The sequence below is a fragment of the Stegostoma tigrinum genome, chromosome 6, assembly GCF_030684315.1.
Source record: "Stegostoma tigrinum isolate sSteTig4 chromosome 6, sSteTig4.hap1, whole genome shotgun sequence".
In the NCBI taxonomy this organism is placed as follows: domain Eukaryota; kingdom Metazoa; phylum Chordata; class Chondrichthyes; order Orectolobiformes; family Stegostomatidae; genus Stegostoma; species Stegostoma tigrinum.
The window spans coordinates 47,143,213-47,157,582 of record NC_081359.1 but is presented as its reverse complement, the minus strand read 5'-3'; the positions used below and the strand labels follow the sequence as shown (position 1 = coordinate 47,157,582).

The 14,370-nt window shown below is 40.4% G+C and overlaps 1 protein-coding gene across 1 annotated transcript in view; it reads left to right on the top strand.

The window, feature by feature from the left end:
- Positions 1 to 14,370, top strand: part of amotl1 (angiomotin like 1) — a 204,140-nt gene that overhangs the window by 16,220 nt on the left and 173,550 nt on the right. The gene's annotated exons all lie outside the window — the stretch shown is intronic.

Sequence of the window (14,370 nt, the reverse complement as noted above, 5' to 3'; positions counted from 1 at the left end):
ACTTGATGTCCTGAATAGCTTCTATCTGCACAGTAGTAGTTCTATGATAAAGCAAACATTTGAAGTGCTGGTAATATGAATAAAAACAGAAAATGCTGAAAATACAACAGGTCAGGCAACATCTTCGGAGAGACAACAACAGTTTGAGTTTCAAGGGGATGACCCATCAGAACAGAAACTGGTGGAGCTGACTGCATGTTTGACTTAACTGTACAGTTTGGGGTCATTTATAAAAATATAGTTGTGAATAATTTTTTAAACTGTACATACACAATTACTTAACTTTGTGAAATTTCTCTTTCCCTATAATTTATTTTGTTCTGATTTATAAATTTGACATTTGGCATGCGCAAACATGTTTTAAAATCAAAACTAAAAAAGTCAGAAATTGACCCAACAAATATCACATATTTACATAAGTCCAGAAAGCTTGGGTTGGTGGGAATCAAGGTCCATGGTCTTGAGGCCCACGGAATACATAGAAAGCACTCGTATTTACTTGACTAATTTCAGTTGAAGTGCTCCTAATTGTCTCACCCTCTCACACTCTCAAAATGACTTACATTGGACAAATTACATCCAACATAACAGTGACAAATGCAAACAATCCATCTTCATCATCCTTGACCTGCTTGTAGACTTTGACATAACTGGCAACACTGCACCCCAATGCCTCAACACCCTCCCCTGAATGGAACAGCACTTGCCTGGTTGCACTGCAAACTACCAAACCATAGCTGGACATACACCTATGTTTATCAGAGATAATGGGAACTGCAGATGCTGGAGATTCCAAGATAATAAAATGTGAGGCTGGATGAACACAGCAGGCCAAGCTGTGGGGTCTAGGCCCGAAACGTCAGCTTTTGTGCTCCTGAGATGCTGCTTGGCCTGCTGTGTTCATCCAGCCTCACATTTTATCACCTATGTTTATCATCCTTCTCCTGTACATTACCTCTGTAATTCCCTCGTGTTCCTCAGCTACTTTCTGATACTGCTGCAAGTAGCTTATCCCTTGACTCCCCAAAGCCTGTCCACCATCTACATCACAGGAGTGAGATGGAATACTGCCTACTTGTTTGCAACTCTAATAATACTCATGAAGCTTGACAGCATCCAGGATAAAACAGTTCACTTGATCGGTACCAAATTCACAAATATCCTTTCCCTCCACCACAGACATTTAGTGTATACAGTCTACAAAGAGGCACTGCAGAAATTCACCAAGGATATTGGACAACACCTTCCAAGCCCACAACCTCCCTCAAGGGCAGCAGATACATGGGAACACCACCACCAGTACGTTGCCCTCCAAGCCTTCCTGATTATGAGAGATATCACCATTCATTCACTGCTGCTGGGTCAAAATTCTGGAATTCCCTCCTAACTTAACCAGCACCTAGACAGAATCCATTTAAGAAGATAGCTCATCACCACTTTCTCAAGGGCAACTAAGAATGGGCAATAAATGATATCCTAGCTAGTGATAGTCACATCCCGCAAATTAATTTTTAAAAATAATCTAAAAAGAATGTTGATGTTCACATAAAAGGAATGATTTCCACTTATGTCGATGCCTTAGTGGCTACCTAATGTTTCAAAACACTTTTTAGCCTTTGAAGATTTTATGAAATGTAGTCAGTGTTGTAATGTATGAAACAGAACAATGAATTGGAGTACAAACGGCTCCCATAAATTGTAACGTGATAATGACCCAATGATTTGTTTTTGTGACATTAATTGTGAAGTATACATTGGCCAGGAGACCAGGAATAACTTCTTAGATTTTCTTTGAAATAGTGCCATTGCCTTTAGTACATCTCGTTGATAAATCAGACAGGTCAATTCAACGTCTAATCCAACAGATAAGTGTACGCCTCATAAATTAGTTATAGAGTCCTAGAGTCAGGGTAATACAGCATGGAAACAGGCCCTTTGGCCCAGACTGGTCCATGCTGAACACAGTGCCCACTCAGCTAGTTCTAATTGCCTGCTTTTGGTTCATAACCCTCTAAATCCTTCTCATCAATGTACCTATCCAAATGTTTTTTTTAAATGTTGCTATATTGTACTTGCCTCAATCACTTCATCTGGTAGCCCATGCCATACTCTCACTCCTTGCGTGAAGAAGTTGCCCATCAGGTCCTTCTTAAATCTTATCCTCCCACCTTAAACCTATACCCTCTAGCTTTCAATTCCCCATCCCTAGGAAAAAATTTTCTTGACACACTATCCAGTTTAACTATGTCCTTCCTATAACAGGGTGACCAAAACTGTACACAACACTGAGTGTGGGCACATCAATTGTAATGTAATGTCCCAACTCCTATATTTAATGCCTCATCTGATGAAGGCCGGCATGCTAAATGTCTTCTTCACCACCCTGTCTACCTGCGGTGCTGCTTTCAATAAACTACGTGCTTGTACTCCTAGGTTCCTCTGTTGCACAACAATCTTCAGGACATTATCATTTACTGTATAAGTCCTATCTTGGTTTGACTTTCCAAAGTGCAACACCTCACACTTATTTGTATTGAATTGTATTTGTTAATCCTCAGTCCACTTTCCCATCTAATCAAGATCCCTCTGTAATTTTTGATAACCTTCCTTGCTATCAATGATACCTCCTAATTATGTATTATCCACAAGCTTACTAATCACGCCTTGTGCATTCACATCCGGACCATTTATGTAAATAGCAAATAACCATGGTCCCAGTAATGAGCCTTGTGTCACACCACTAGTCACAGGCCTCCGGTCTGAGAAACATTCTTCAACCATCACCCTCTACTTCCTACCATCGAGCCAATTTTGAATCCAATTAGCTAGCTTTCCCTGAATCCTAGGCTAATGTTCATGAGTAGCCTGCCATGTGGGACCTTGTCAAAGGCCTTACTAAATTCCATACAGATAACAGCCACTTCCCTACCCTCATCTATCCTCTTGGTTACCTCCTCAAAAAACTCAAAGATTTGTTAGACATGACTTCCTGCGCACAAATCCATGCTGACTATCCCTAATCAGATCGTGACTATTCAAATGTTGGTTGATCCTATCCGTCAGGTATCCTCCCCAATAACTTGCTTACTACTTAGGTCAGACTCACTGTCCTGTAGTTCCCTGGCTAGTCTTCACTACCTTTCTTAAACAATGAAACAACATTAGCTACCCTCCAATCTTCTGGAATGTCACCAGTGGCTAAACATGAAGCAAAAATCTCTCAAGAGCCTCTGCTTTTTCTTCCTTACCCTCCCACAATGTCCAAGGATGGACTTGACTAGGCCCAGGGGATTTATCCAAATAATGTGACTTAAGGCTGCAAACACCACCTCTCTTGTAATATGTATGCAGTTCAAACCATTCCCATTGTTTTCCCCTTTACAACTTGAATTCACGGTGGGATCTGAATCCATAACCTCAGAAACTTAGCCCATGTTTCTTGATTATTAGTCCAGTGACATTGCTCTTATGTCACCACCTCCCCCTTAAAGTTCATAACACTATCTCATTTGACTCCTCCATCGTTGCTTGTGATCAGATTGCTCATCTTACATTCCGTATTGGATATAAACAGAAATTTCCTCCAATTAAATACTGGAGAGGCTGAAGCCATTGTCTTCCTGAATCCCTTACTCCAAACTCAACTCCACAGCTCCTAACTCTATTCCTGACCCTGGTAATTATCTAGGGTTGATTTTAGGTTAATAAATTTCTGCTTTTAAAAGCAGTTTTGATATTTCTTGAAAGAAAATCATTTTCCAAACTATCTACAACAGAACAACTGACTCATATGCAGATACATAGTTAGATATTAAACACATGCCCATCTCTGTGGCACAATAGGTTAGCACGTTGGGCTGTTAAGTGGAAGGTTAGTGGTTGGTGTGGCACAGTAGCACAGTAGTTTGCACTTCTACCTCACAGCACCAGGGACCCAGCTTCAATTCCACCCTCCAGCGACTGTATGCATGGAGTTTGCACATTCTCCTCATGCCTGTGAGGGTTTCCTCCCACAGTTCAAAGATGTGCAAGCTAGGTGGCTTGGCCTTGCTAAATTGCCCATAGTGTTCAGGGATCTGTAGATTGGGGGATGGGTCTGGTGTGATGCTCTGAGGGTCAGTGTGGATTTGTTGGGCCAAAGGACCTGCTTCCATACTGTAGGGATTTTATTCCACAAGACTATTAGGCATGGGAGCAGAAGTAGACTGTTCAAGTTTTCAAGCCTGCCCAACTATTCAATGAGGTTGATCTGAAATCCTGAACTACACTTTCCTACCTTAACCCTATAACTTCTTCTCCCTTTTGTGATTAAAAATCTTTTTCTGCCTTGAACATAATTAACAGTCCAGAATGAACAGCCCTCTGCAGTAAGGAATTTTGTACAAATTGACTACCTCTTGAGAGAAAATAATTTCCTCATCTCCTCTGTCCTAACTGGGCCACGTCCGACCCTTAAGGGGAAACAGCCTCTCTGTATCTATTCTGTCAAGTCCACTAAGATATATATTTTGAGAATGTCTCCTTTCATTGTTCTTTGCTCAAATGACTGCAAGAGCAAACTACACAATTTTTCCATGCTAAGGAGCTTTCCAGGACTGATTCCAATGCCACTATATCTTTCTTTAGATAAGGGAACTAAAACTGTTCACAGTATTTCACCTATAGAGATAACAAGGTGTAGAGCTGGATGAACACAGTAGGCCAAGCAGCATCAGAGGAGCGGGAAGGCTAACATTTTGGACCTAAACCTTTCTTCAGAAATGACTCTGTCACCTTTACTATTTTTCTTCCTATTTGTGAATTGTCTGCAAATTTTGTGATACTCTATTCAGGTAACTCATCCAAACAAATAAATAAAGTAATCCATTACCTAATAAAATATTTGCTCTTTTAAAAGAAAACTATCATGAAATAAAAAAGTACTTGCCTTTCGGACAGTCTTTAAAAAATAAAGCATATCTATCTGATCATTTTATAACCTACTAGGGCCAGGTGTTCCTACCTTTTTAAACAGTGATTCTGGCTTTATAACAAAAGTATCAGTTATTATGAAAGATTATATTAATTTGTTCTACTTCACCCCTATTTTCCACTCGTCTAGGCTTCCAGGCCACAAACCATGCCGGCAGTCTCCTTCCAGGCTTCAATGTGTGCCTCATGAGCCATTTAACATAATATGTAAAGGAGGACACGGCCCTGAAGAGACTCTCCTTGTAATTTTCTCGTGAGGAGGGACATTCAGGAAGTTCTCCTATCCTGCTAGATATATTCCAGTGTCAAAGGTCCTGATGCCATATTTTAATATGTTAATCATTCACTGCCAGCCAGGTGCGCCACTTGAGTTCTCAGGTTGGATGTCTCAAGTTAAACATTAGCGACATTTTACCGTTCTCTGATCAGTCTGCCTCACTTTCCAAGTCAGCCTTCCATCCTCGAGCTGTTTACTGGACCTGTGACCATTACAACACAGTCTCCTTCCCATTGGTCATTCTTATTTTCCCCATGAAATGTAAGCCTTCTGATGTTAGATGTTAATCATGGCATCGATGAACACTCCCCAAAGTGGGCAAAGCAGTGAGTCCAACGTTCAACAAGATAGTACCTCACCTATTAAACTGTTACATATAAATCATAAGGTCATATGACAGAGGAGCAGACATAGGCTCAGTGACTGCTCAGTAACACTCAGTTTGCATTCCACCAGGACCCCTCAGCTCCTGACTTCATTACAGCCTTGGTTTAAACCTGGACAAAAGACCAAAAGACAAAGGACATGAATTCCAGTGGTGAGGTAAGAGTGGCAGCTTTCGATATCAAAGCTGCATTTGACCAAGTGTGGTATCAAGGAGCCCCAGAAAAACTGGAATCAATGGGTAACAGGAAACCAACTCTCTGGTGGTTGGAATCATACACGGTACACAGAAAGATGGTCATGCTTGTTAGAGATCAGTCATCCCAGCTTCAGGACATCTTTGCAGGAGTTCTTTGGGTTCGTTCTTCTTCAGCTGTTTCATAATGACCTTCCCTCCATCGTAAAGTAAGAAGTGAGCATGTTCACCAATGGTTGCACAATGTTCAGGACCATTCAGGGCTCCTCAGATACTGAAGAAATCCATGTTGAAATGCAACAAGACCTGAACAACATTCAGCTTTAGGCTGACAAGTGGCAAGTAACGTTTGTGCCACACAATTCCAGGCTGTGACCATCACCAATAACAGACAATATAACCACATCCCCATGATGTTCAATGGTGTTACCTTCACTGAATCCTCCACTATCAATATCATGAGGGTTATCATTGACCAGAAATTCAACTCAACTCACCATATAAACACATTAGCCACAACAGCAGGACAGAGTCTAGGAATATTGTGGTGAGTAACTCACCTCATGACTTACCAAAACCTGTCCCTCATCTCAAACAAAAACAGTCATTGTTGGAAATGCTCAGCACATCTGGAAGCATCTGTGGAGACAAATCAGAGTTAATGTTTCTGGTTGAGTGGCACAAGTCAGGATTATGATGCAATACTCCCCACTTTTCTTGATCAGTGCAGCTCCAAGAAGCTTGACACCATCCAGGACAAAGCAGACCTCTTGATTAGCTTTACATCCACAAGCATCCAACACCCCCCACCCCCAACATTTGTACTTGTACTTCAAGTTCCCCTCCAAGTCACTCACCATCATAACTTGGAAATATAACACCATTTTTTCACTGTTGTTGGGTCATAATTCTGGAATTCCTTCCCTAATAGGATTTTAGGTCAACCCACAACAGGTGGACTGCAACGGTTCAAGAAGGCAGCTCACCATTACTTTGTCAAGGGCAACGAGGGACAGACAATAAATGTTGGCCAGCCAGCTATGCCCACATCCCATAAATGAATAGAGTCTGCTCTGCCATTCAATGATATCATGGCTGATATAATAATTCTCAACTTCACTTTCCTGCGTCACACCATTATCCTTGATTCCATTACTGATTAAACAACACTGTCCATCTCAGTCTTAAATATACTTAGGGATCCAATCTCAACAGCCCTCTGTAATAAAGAATTCCACACACTAATTAGTGTCAGAGAAAATATCCATCTTCATCTCTGTTTTAAATGTGTGACTCCTTATTCTGAGATTATGTCCTCTGATCCTAGGCACATTCACAAACCTTTCTGCATCTATCTGTCAAGTGATCTACAAATCAAACCTGTTTCAGTGAGGTTGCCCCTTATTACGTTAAATTCCTATGAATATAAACCAAATCCTCGGAAGATATTCCACCCATAACTGATATCACCCTAGTGAACCTTCTCCACATTCAATGCCTATACATCTTTCCTTACCTAATTGGCACAAATTTGTTCACAGTATTCCAGCCATAGTCTGACTAGTGCCTTATACAGTTTCAGCAAACCTCCCTAGTTTTATGCTCCATTCCCTTTGAAATAAAGGCCAACATTACACTTAAAGCTGAAAGAACTGTGGATGCTATGACTCAGGAACAAAAATAGAAATTGCTGAAAAAGCTGTGCAAGTGTGGCAGCATTTGTGAAGAGAAATCAGATTTGACATTTTGGGTCCGGTCATCATTCCTCAGAAACATTAACTCTAATTTTTCTTCACCGATGCTGCCAGAGCTGCTGAACTTTTCCAGAAAATTCTGTTTTTGTTCCCAATATTCCATTTGCTTTCCATATGTTTGTGATTCATGAACAAGAATTCCCAAATGCCTCTCTTCTATGCTTTCTGCAGGTTTTTAAATTTAGAAAAGTAAATTTAGAAGAGAAAGCATGTATTATTCATTCATAGGGAAATTAATTAGGGGAACTTCTGGTGATTTGGCAAATTGGCAAATGCAAATACATGCATATAGGCTTCATGATGTTTGCCATCATGAAGCTCAACCCACCTTTATGGCTCCAGAAACCTAATTGCAAATTCTGTTAGGATTCTGCATATTGGCCTCCTGCTTAATTAAGTTTACTCTACCTTGATTCCAGTTCATGGGAAATGCACAAGATTTGTTTCCTTGTGTTTCCTTTGTTTAAAATTCCACCTTCCTGTTTAATATTTAGTTCTGTGCTGAATTAAGAAATTTCAGATGAAATAATGTTAAGATTTTCTATAAAAATGCATTTGTATCACTGAGTTAAGAAAGAGAAAATCAAGCTGACTTCTTAACCATCATCACTAAACAAGAAGTTTTCTTTGTTTAGTTTTTCTAAAATTGTCAAGCTTCTCAAGCACTTCACTGCAGATTTAAAAATTGGCATCAAACTAAAGGACACATAAGGACATGTGAACAAAATCTTGATAAGAGGTAAGATTTACAAGTGTTGTAAAGGAGGAGAGAGAAAAAGGAAAGTTTGTGAAGAACTTTCCATAGCTTAAAACCTAGACAGTTGAAGACATGACCACCAATAATGGGGCAAAGGAAGTGGAGCATGCACTAGAGGCCTTGGTTTGAGGAACGCCCAGTGCTCAGAGAGTTGTGGATCTGTAAGCAGTTACAAACATAAAGAGAAGCAAGGTGCTGGAAGAATTGAAGCATATGGATAAGAATGTCAAATGGAGGCATTGATGGATTGGTAGTTAATGTAGGACCGGAAGCAAAGGGATAATGGATGAATAGAATTTGGTGCCATTAGAAATATGAGCAGAAGAGGTTTGGCTTGGATCTGTTAATATGTATGAACGGTGGAAGACAGGAGGCTAACTAAAAGAGAATATTTGTCTGGAAATAACATGTATGTATGAGCATTTCAGAGCAGATGGTTTGATCAAACTTGGAAACAGTGATATTCTGGAAGCAAAGGTAGTCAACATTGGGGGTGAAAAGTAATTGAAGATCATTCAAGGTTAACTAGGATGCTAAAATTAAGTTCATGCAGCAACTAAGTGGAATACAGCTAGGAAAAGAATTAGCTTCAGTTATCCCAACATTTATTTGTGAAAATTTTCAGATCATTCAGGAATAGATGTCAGACACGCAGTCTGACAATGGCAGTGGAAAGTCAGATAGAGATAATAATGAGACAGAGCTGAATATTATCAAGTAATATAGCAATCAGATATTCCCTGGGTGAAGTAAATAAATACACTTGGTTGTGCTGTCCACTGTAGCTTGTGAATTTTCACCCAGTCTACATATGAAATTCAGTTTAGGTAGATCTGCACACTTGCATACCAGGCAGTTAATATATCTCTGAAGTGGCATTTGTGGGAGTGGGGAGAGTTAAAGGTAAAATTACAGCTTGCATAGCATTTCTTAAATAAAGGCCAGAATTTGCCTTTTAGCTTTTTCCATTTAATTGTTGTAGAAGAGCACAGAAGTTATATTTTTAGGTGTAAACTGCAAACAAATTTAAACCTGATTGGAACTTCCTAACAGACATGAGTGACATCTTCTGGGAATAATGGCCTACATTGTCAGACAGGACAAAACTTTATTGCACTTAACTCATGGCAGCTCATTCATTTCAACAAACATCAAGTCAAAAGAAATCTGCCACTTGAAAACAAACTAACTTCTTCGCCTCAATTGAGTTCGGCTTCCTTTTTTTAAAACCCGCATTTCTCCTTTTCACCTCTCTTCGTGGTGCTTGTGAAGGCCAAAAAATGTTAGAAATGACTTTCGACCACATTAAAAATGTAGACCACTGTGATATACTCACTTCCTTTCTGCTACCTCAGCAGTTAAGGATGGGAAAGTCCGTGGTGACCTTCTCAACTGTCCAATAACATATTTAGATGGTACATAAACAGCTACTTAAGCAGCTTAACTCACCAGCGAACCCAAAGTAACAAAGTGTGAAGCTGGATGAACACAGCAGGCCAAGCAGCATCTCAGGAGCACAAAAGCTGACGTTTCGGGCCTAGACCCTTTATCAGAGAGCTTCATCAGCGAACCCAAAGTGGCTGTTTTCCTGACGCCAGGAAGATGTAAGGTACAGCATTCTTGCAGCAACCATGAAAGGAACATAGATTCAATCAGTTGCTGTCATCTAAACCATTATTTTAATGCATTTCAGGATGTAAGTTTGCTCGCTGAGCTGGAAGGTTTGTTTTCAGATGTTTCGTCACCATTCTAGGTAACACCATCAGTGTCATACAAATCTGCTCAAAACTCGTTAATGCATTTCAATTCAGCAACAACTTATTTATTTAAAATGCAACAATTCCCTAATTAAAATACTAAAGAAAAGAGAGAAATTTGGATCAATCAGGTTTAGTATTGCAAAAGAAAACTGCAAACTAATAAACTGTAAATGAAAAGTTGTCACTGCAAGAAAAGTAATTATGTCGTGGATCACTCATAATAGCCAATTAAATTTAAGGGTTTATCTATTAACAAGCAAATAAACTATTCCAGTATTGTACTACATTTAGGACATATTGGGGTTAACACCTCAGCCTGTGAATGAATAAAGGAAAAAGAATATATATAGGTATACTTATTTACGGTGTACCATAGTTTGATAATGTACATACCAATCACTTCAATGTAAGAAAATCAGTCTGGTACTATAACGGCCGACAATTTACCCTACTGAATTACTAACCAAGGAACGATAAATATCTATTCCCATAAACAGAAACCAACTAAGTATTAAGAAAATGATGTTCATATAGCACCTTAGGATAGTCTAAAGTGTTAACAGTCATTGATATTTTTGAAACAGAGTCCTTGTTGTAAATAGAAAACTCAGCAGCTAATTTACACACAGCAAATTCCCACAAGACGCAATTTGATGATGAGCAGTAAGACTGTTGTAGTAATGCTGATTATGGATAAATATTGTGCAAGACATCAAGGGTAACTCCCTTGCTCTTCTTCTAATTAATGTCATAAGGACATTTTCATAAAAATAAACAAAAGCAGAGAGGAGTTTTGTTTAATGTCACATCCAAAGTGGCACCTCGAACAATACAGCATCCACTCAGTTTGATATTAGTGTCAACAGTGCGTGTTTAATTCCTGTATCACCTAAGATTACCATGAAGTTCACACCTTCTCAACCTCACCTGTCACTTGAGGTTTGATGGCCCTCAAGTTAAATCACCACTAGCCGTCTCTCTCTCTGATGAGAGAGCAGCCCTATGGTCCTCTGGGATGATGATAAACTTTATTCTTAGTGTCAGTCTTGACTGCTGTGCTGAAATCCCTGGAATGAAGCCAGAATCTGCTGACTCAGAAGTGAGACTATTAGCAATTCAGCCACACATGGAAAATTGTGTTCCAACCAAATGTCTACTTGAGCGGAGGTACCATTGTTTTGCTGCTTGCAAACACCAAGGAATTCAATGCTTTTTCAAGGCATGAGCTTGAAAATAATTCAAAATATAAAAATATAAGGAAGCACCTCCAAAACAAGCAGACATTTACAACAATCTCTTCATTGTTGTGAAAGGATTTCATACCATGACTTGAAATAAGTACTGAAAGAACTGCAGATGCTGGAAATTAGAAACAAAAGCAGAAATTTCTGGAAAAGCTCAGATGTTCTGAGGAAGGGTCACTGGGCCCAAAGCATTAACTCTGATTTCTCTCCACAGAATGCTACCAGGCCTGCTGAGCTTCAATGGCAATTTCTGCTTTTTTTCATGCCATGACACTTCTGGTAAGAATGGGTTTAATATCAATGTGTAACCACAGATCTTCCCTCGTTTCTATGTGGTTTTCTTGCATTAATGATCAGATTGCCACACCGTCAAATCCACATTTAAGTACATCTCAGTTTAGTCTGACAGTCATTTACATCAAATTAGTTCAGCCTTGGAGTAAAATGTCCATTACATTGACATTGCATCTACAGTGTCAACCTAACAGAAAATTGCGGGATCTGAAAAGTCAATGTTACTGATCTTTACATAGATAATGGGAACTGCAGATGCTGGAGAGTCCAAGATAACAAAGTGTGGAGCTGGATGAACACAGCAGGCCAAGCAGCATCTCAGGAGCACGTTCTTTACATATTCTAGATTTAAACAGAACAAGCTGAAACTTATTCTCGATATATATTCTCCAAACTTTCTTTTAAAATGCAAATAATTTTCAACACCTGATTGATTCTGATGAGACTTTTATTTTGAAGGCAATTTCTTTTTCTTTTTTCATTAATGGGATGAGGGTGTCGCTGGCTAGGCAGCATTTATTGCCCATCTCTAATTGCCCAGAGGGAAGTTCAGAGTCAACCACATTGCTGTGGGTCTGAAGTACATGAAGGCTAGACCAGGTAAGGATGGCAGTTTAATTCCACAAAGGACTTTAGTGAACCAGATAAGTTTTTCCTATTAATTGACAGATATTTCACTGAATTCAAATTCCACCTTCTGCTGTGGTGGGATTCAAACCCAGGTCCCAAAATGTTGGATAACAAAGTGTGAAGCTGGATGAACACAGCCGGCCAAGCAGCATCTCAGGAGCACAAAAGCTGACGTTTCGGGCCTAGACTTGTCTGGGACTCTGCATTAACAGTCAAGTGATAATACCATGAGGCAATCTCCTTCCCTGCATATTATTGCATTGTCAAAACAGTTTACAAGAATTCAGGTTGTGTTCTACAAATCAACAGAGCACTGTGAATGGAGCTAAACACATCTAAATGGAGAGAACACAAAATACAGATACACATTTGAAGAAATGCAAGAAGCTCATAAGCAAATTTAAAAGAAGCAGCTATCCAAGAGCAACACAGTGGTTCAGAGGACCCATGTGCCAGGATCCCACATTCAAATCTGCCCAGAGAGGGATTACCTGTGTAGAGTTTGCACATTCTCCCTGTGTCTGCATGGGTTTCTTCTGGGTGCTCTGGTTTCCTTCCACAGCCCAAAAGATGGATGGGCCATGCTAAATTGCCCATAGTGTCCAAGGATGTGCAGGTTAGGTGGGTTAGATTAGATTCTCTACAGTGTGGAAACAGGCCCTTTGGCCCAACAAGTCCACACTGCCCCTTGAAGCACCCCACCCAGACCCATTCTCCTATAACCCACACACCCCTGAACATCATGGGCAACTTAAACATGGCTGATCCACCTAGCCTGCACATCTTTGGACTGTGGGAGGAAACTGGAGCACCTGGAGGAAACCCATGCAGACAGGGGTAGAATGTGCAAACTCCACACAGACAGTTGCCTGAGGCTGGAATCGAATCTGGGTCCCTGGCACTGTGAAGCTGCAGTGCTAACCACTGAGCCACCATGCCACCCCTATAGTTAGCCATGTGAAATACAGGGTTACAGGTTGGTTGAGTCTGGGTGGAATGCTTTTCCAAGGATCAGTGTGGGCTCGATGTACCAAATGGCCTGCTGTCACACTGCAGGGATTCTAAGGAAAGCTTGATAAAATAAGTAAAAGAAGGGACAGAACCATAGAGCTGTACAGCATGGAAACAGACCCTTCAGTCCAACCCGTCCATGCCAACAAGATATCCTAAATTAATCCAGTCCCATTTGCCAGCATTTGGCTTATTACCCTCTCAACCCTATTCATATCCTAACACAAATGCCTTTTATTGAATGCTGTAATTGTGCCAGCCTCCACTACTTCCTTTGGCAGTTATTTCATGCATGCACCACCCGCTGTGTGAAAAAAGTTTCCCCGTAGGTCCCTTTTAAATCTTCCCCTCATACCTTAAACCTATGCCCTCTTGCTTTGGACTGTCTTATCCTGTGGAAAAGCCCTTCATTATTCACCCAGTGCTACTCATGAATTTATCTCTGAAAGGTCACCCCTCCATCTCCGATTCTCCAAGGAAAATAGTGTCAGCCTATTCAACCTTTCCCCACAGTTCAAAACCTCCAACACTGGCAACATCCTTGCATATTTTTTCTGAGCCCTTTCAAATTTGACAATATCTTTCCAAAAGCAGGAAGACCAGAATGTGTAAGTGTAATAGAAAAAAAGGTAAATAAAGTTTGCAGAATGGCGAGACATGGTTACAAAAATCTGCGGCCTGATTGTTCTTTAAAATCTGAAATATAATCTATGTTATAGCAATGAATTCCTCAGGGAGTACTATCCAGAGGTAAATCCGCAATGTATCTGGAGCGCCGCAGAAACTGTTCCTCCCTGATTTATCCCGCCAAGCCCTAAACCCTCCTGGAAACCCCTGATATATTAAAGTAGGCAGAACTCTTTCTAAGATAATAAAGTGTGAAGCTGGATGAACACCAGGCCAAGCAGCATCTCAGGAGCACAAAAGCTGATGTTTCAGGCCTAGACCCTTCATCAGACAGGAGGATGGGGTGAGGGTTCTGGAATAAATAGGGAGAGAGGGGGAGGCGGACTGAAGATGGAGAGAAAAGTAGATAGGTGGAGAGTATTGGTGGGGAGGTAGGGAAGGGATAGGTCAGTCCAGGGAAGACGG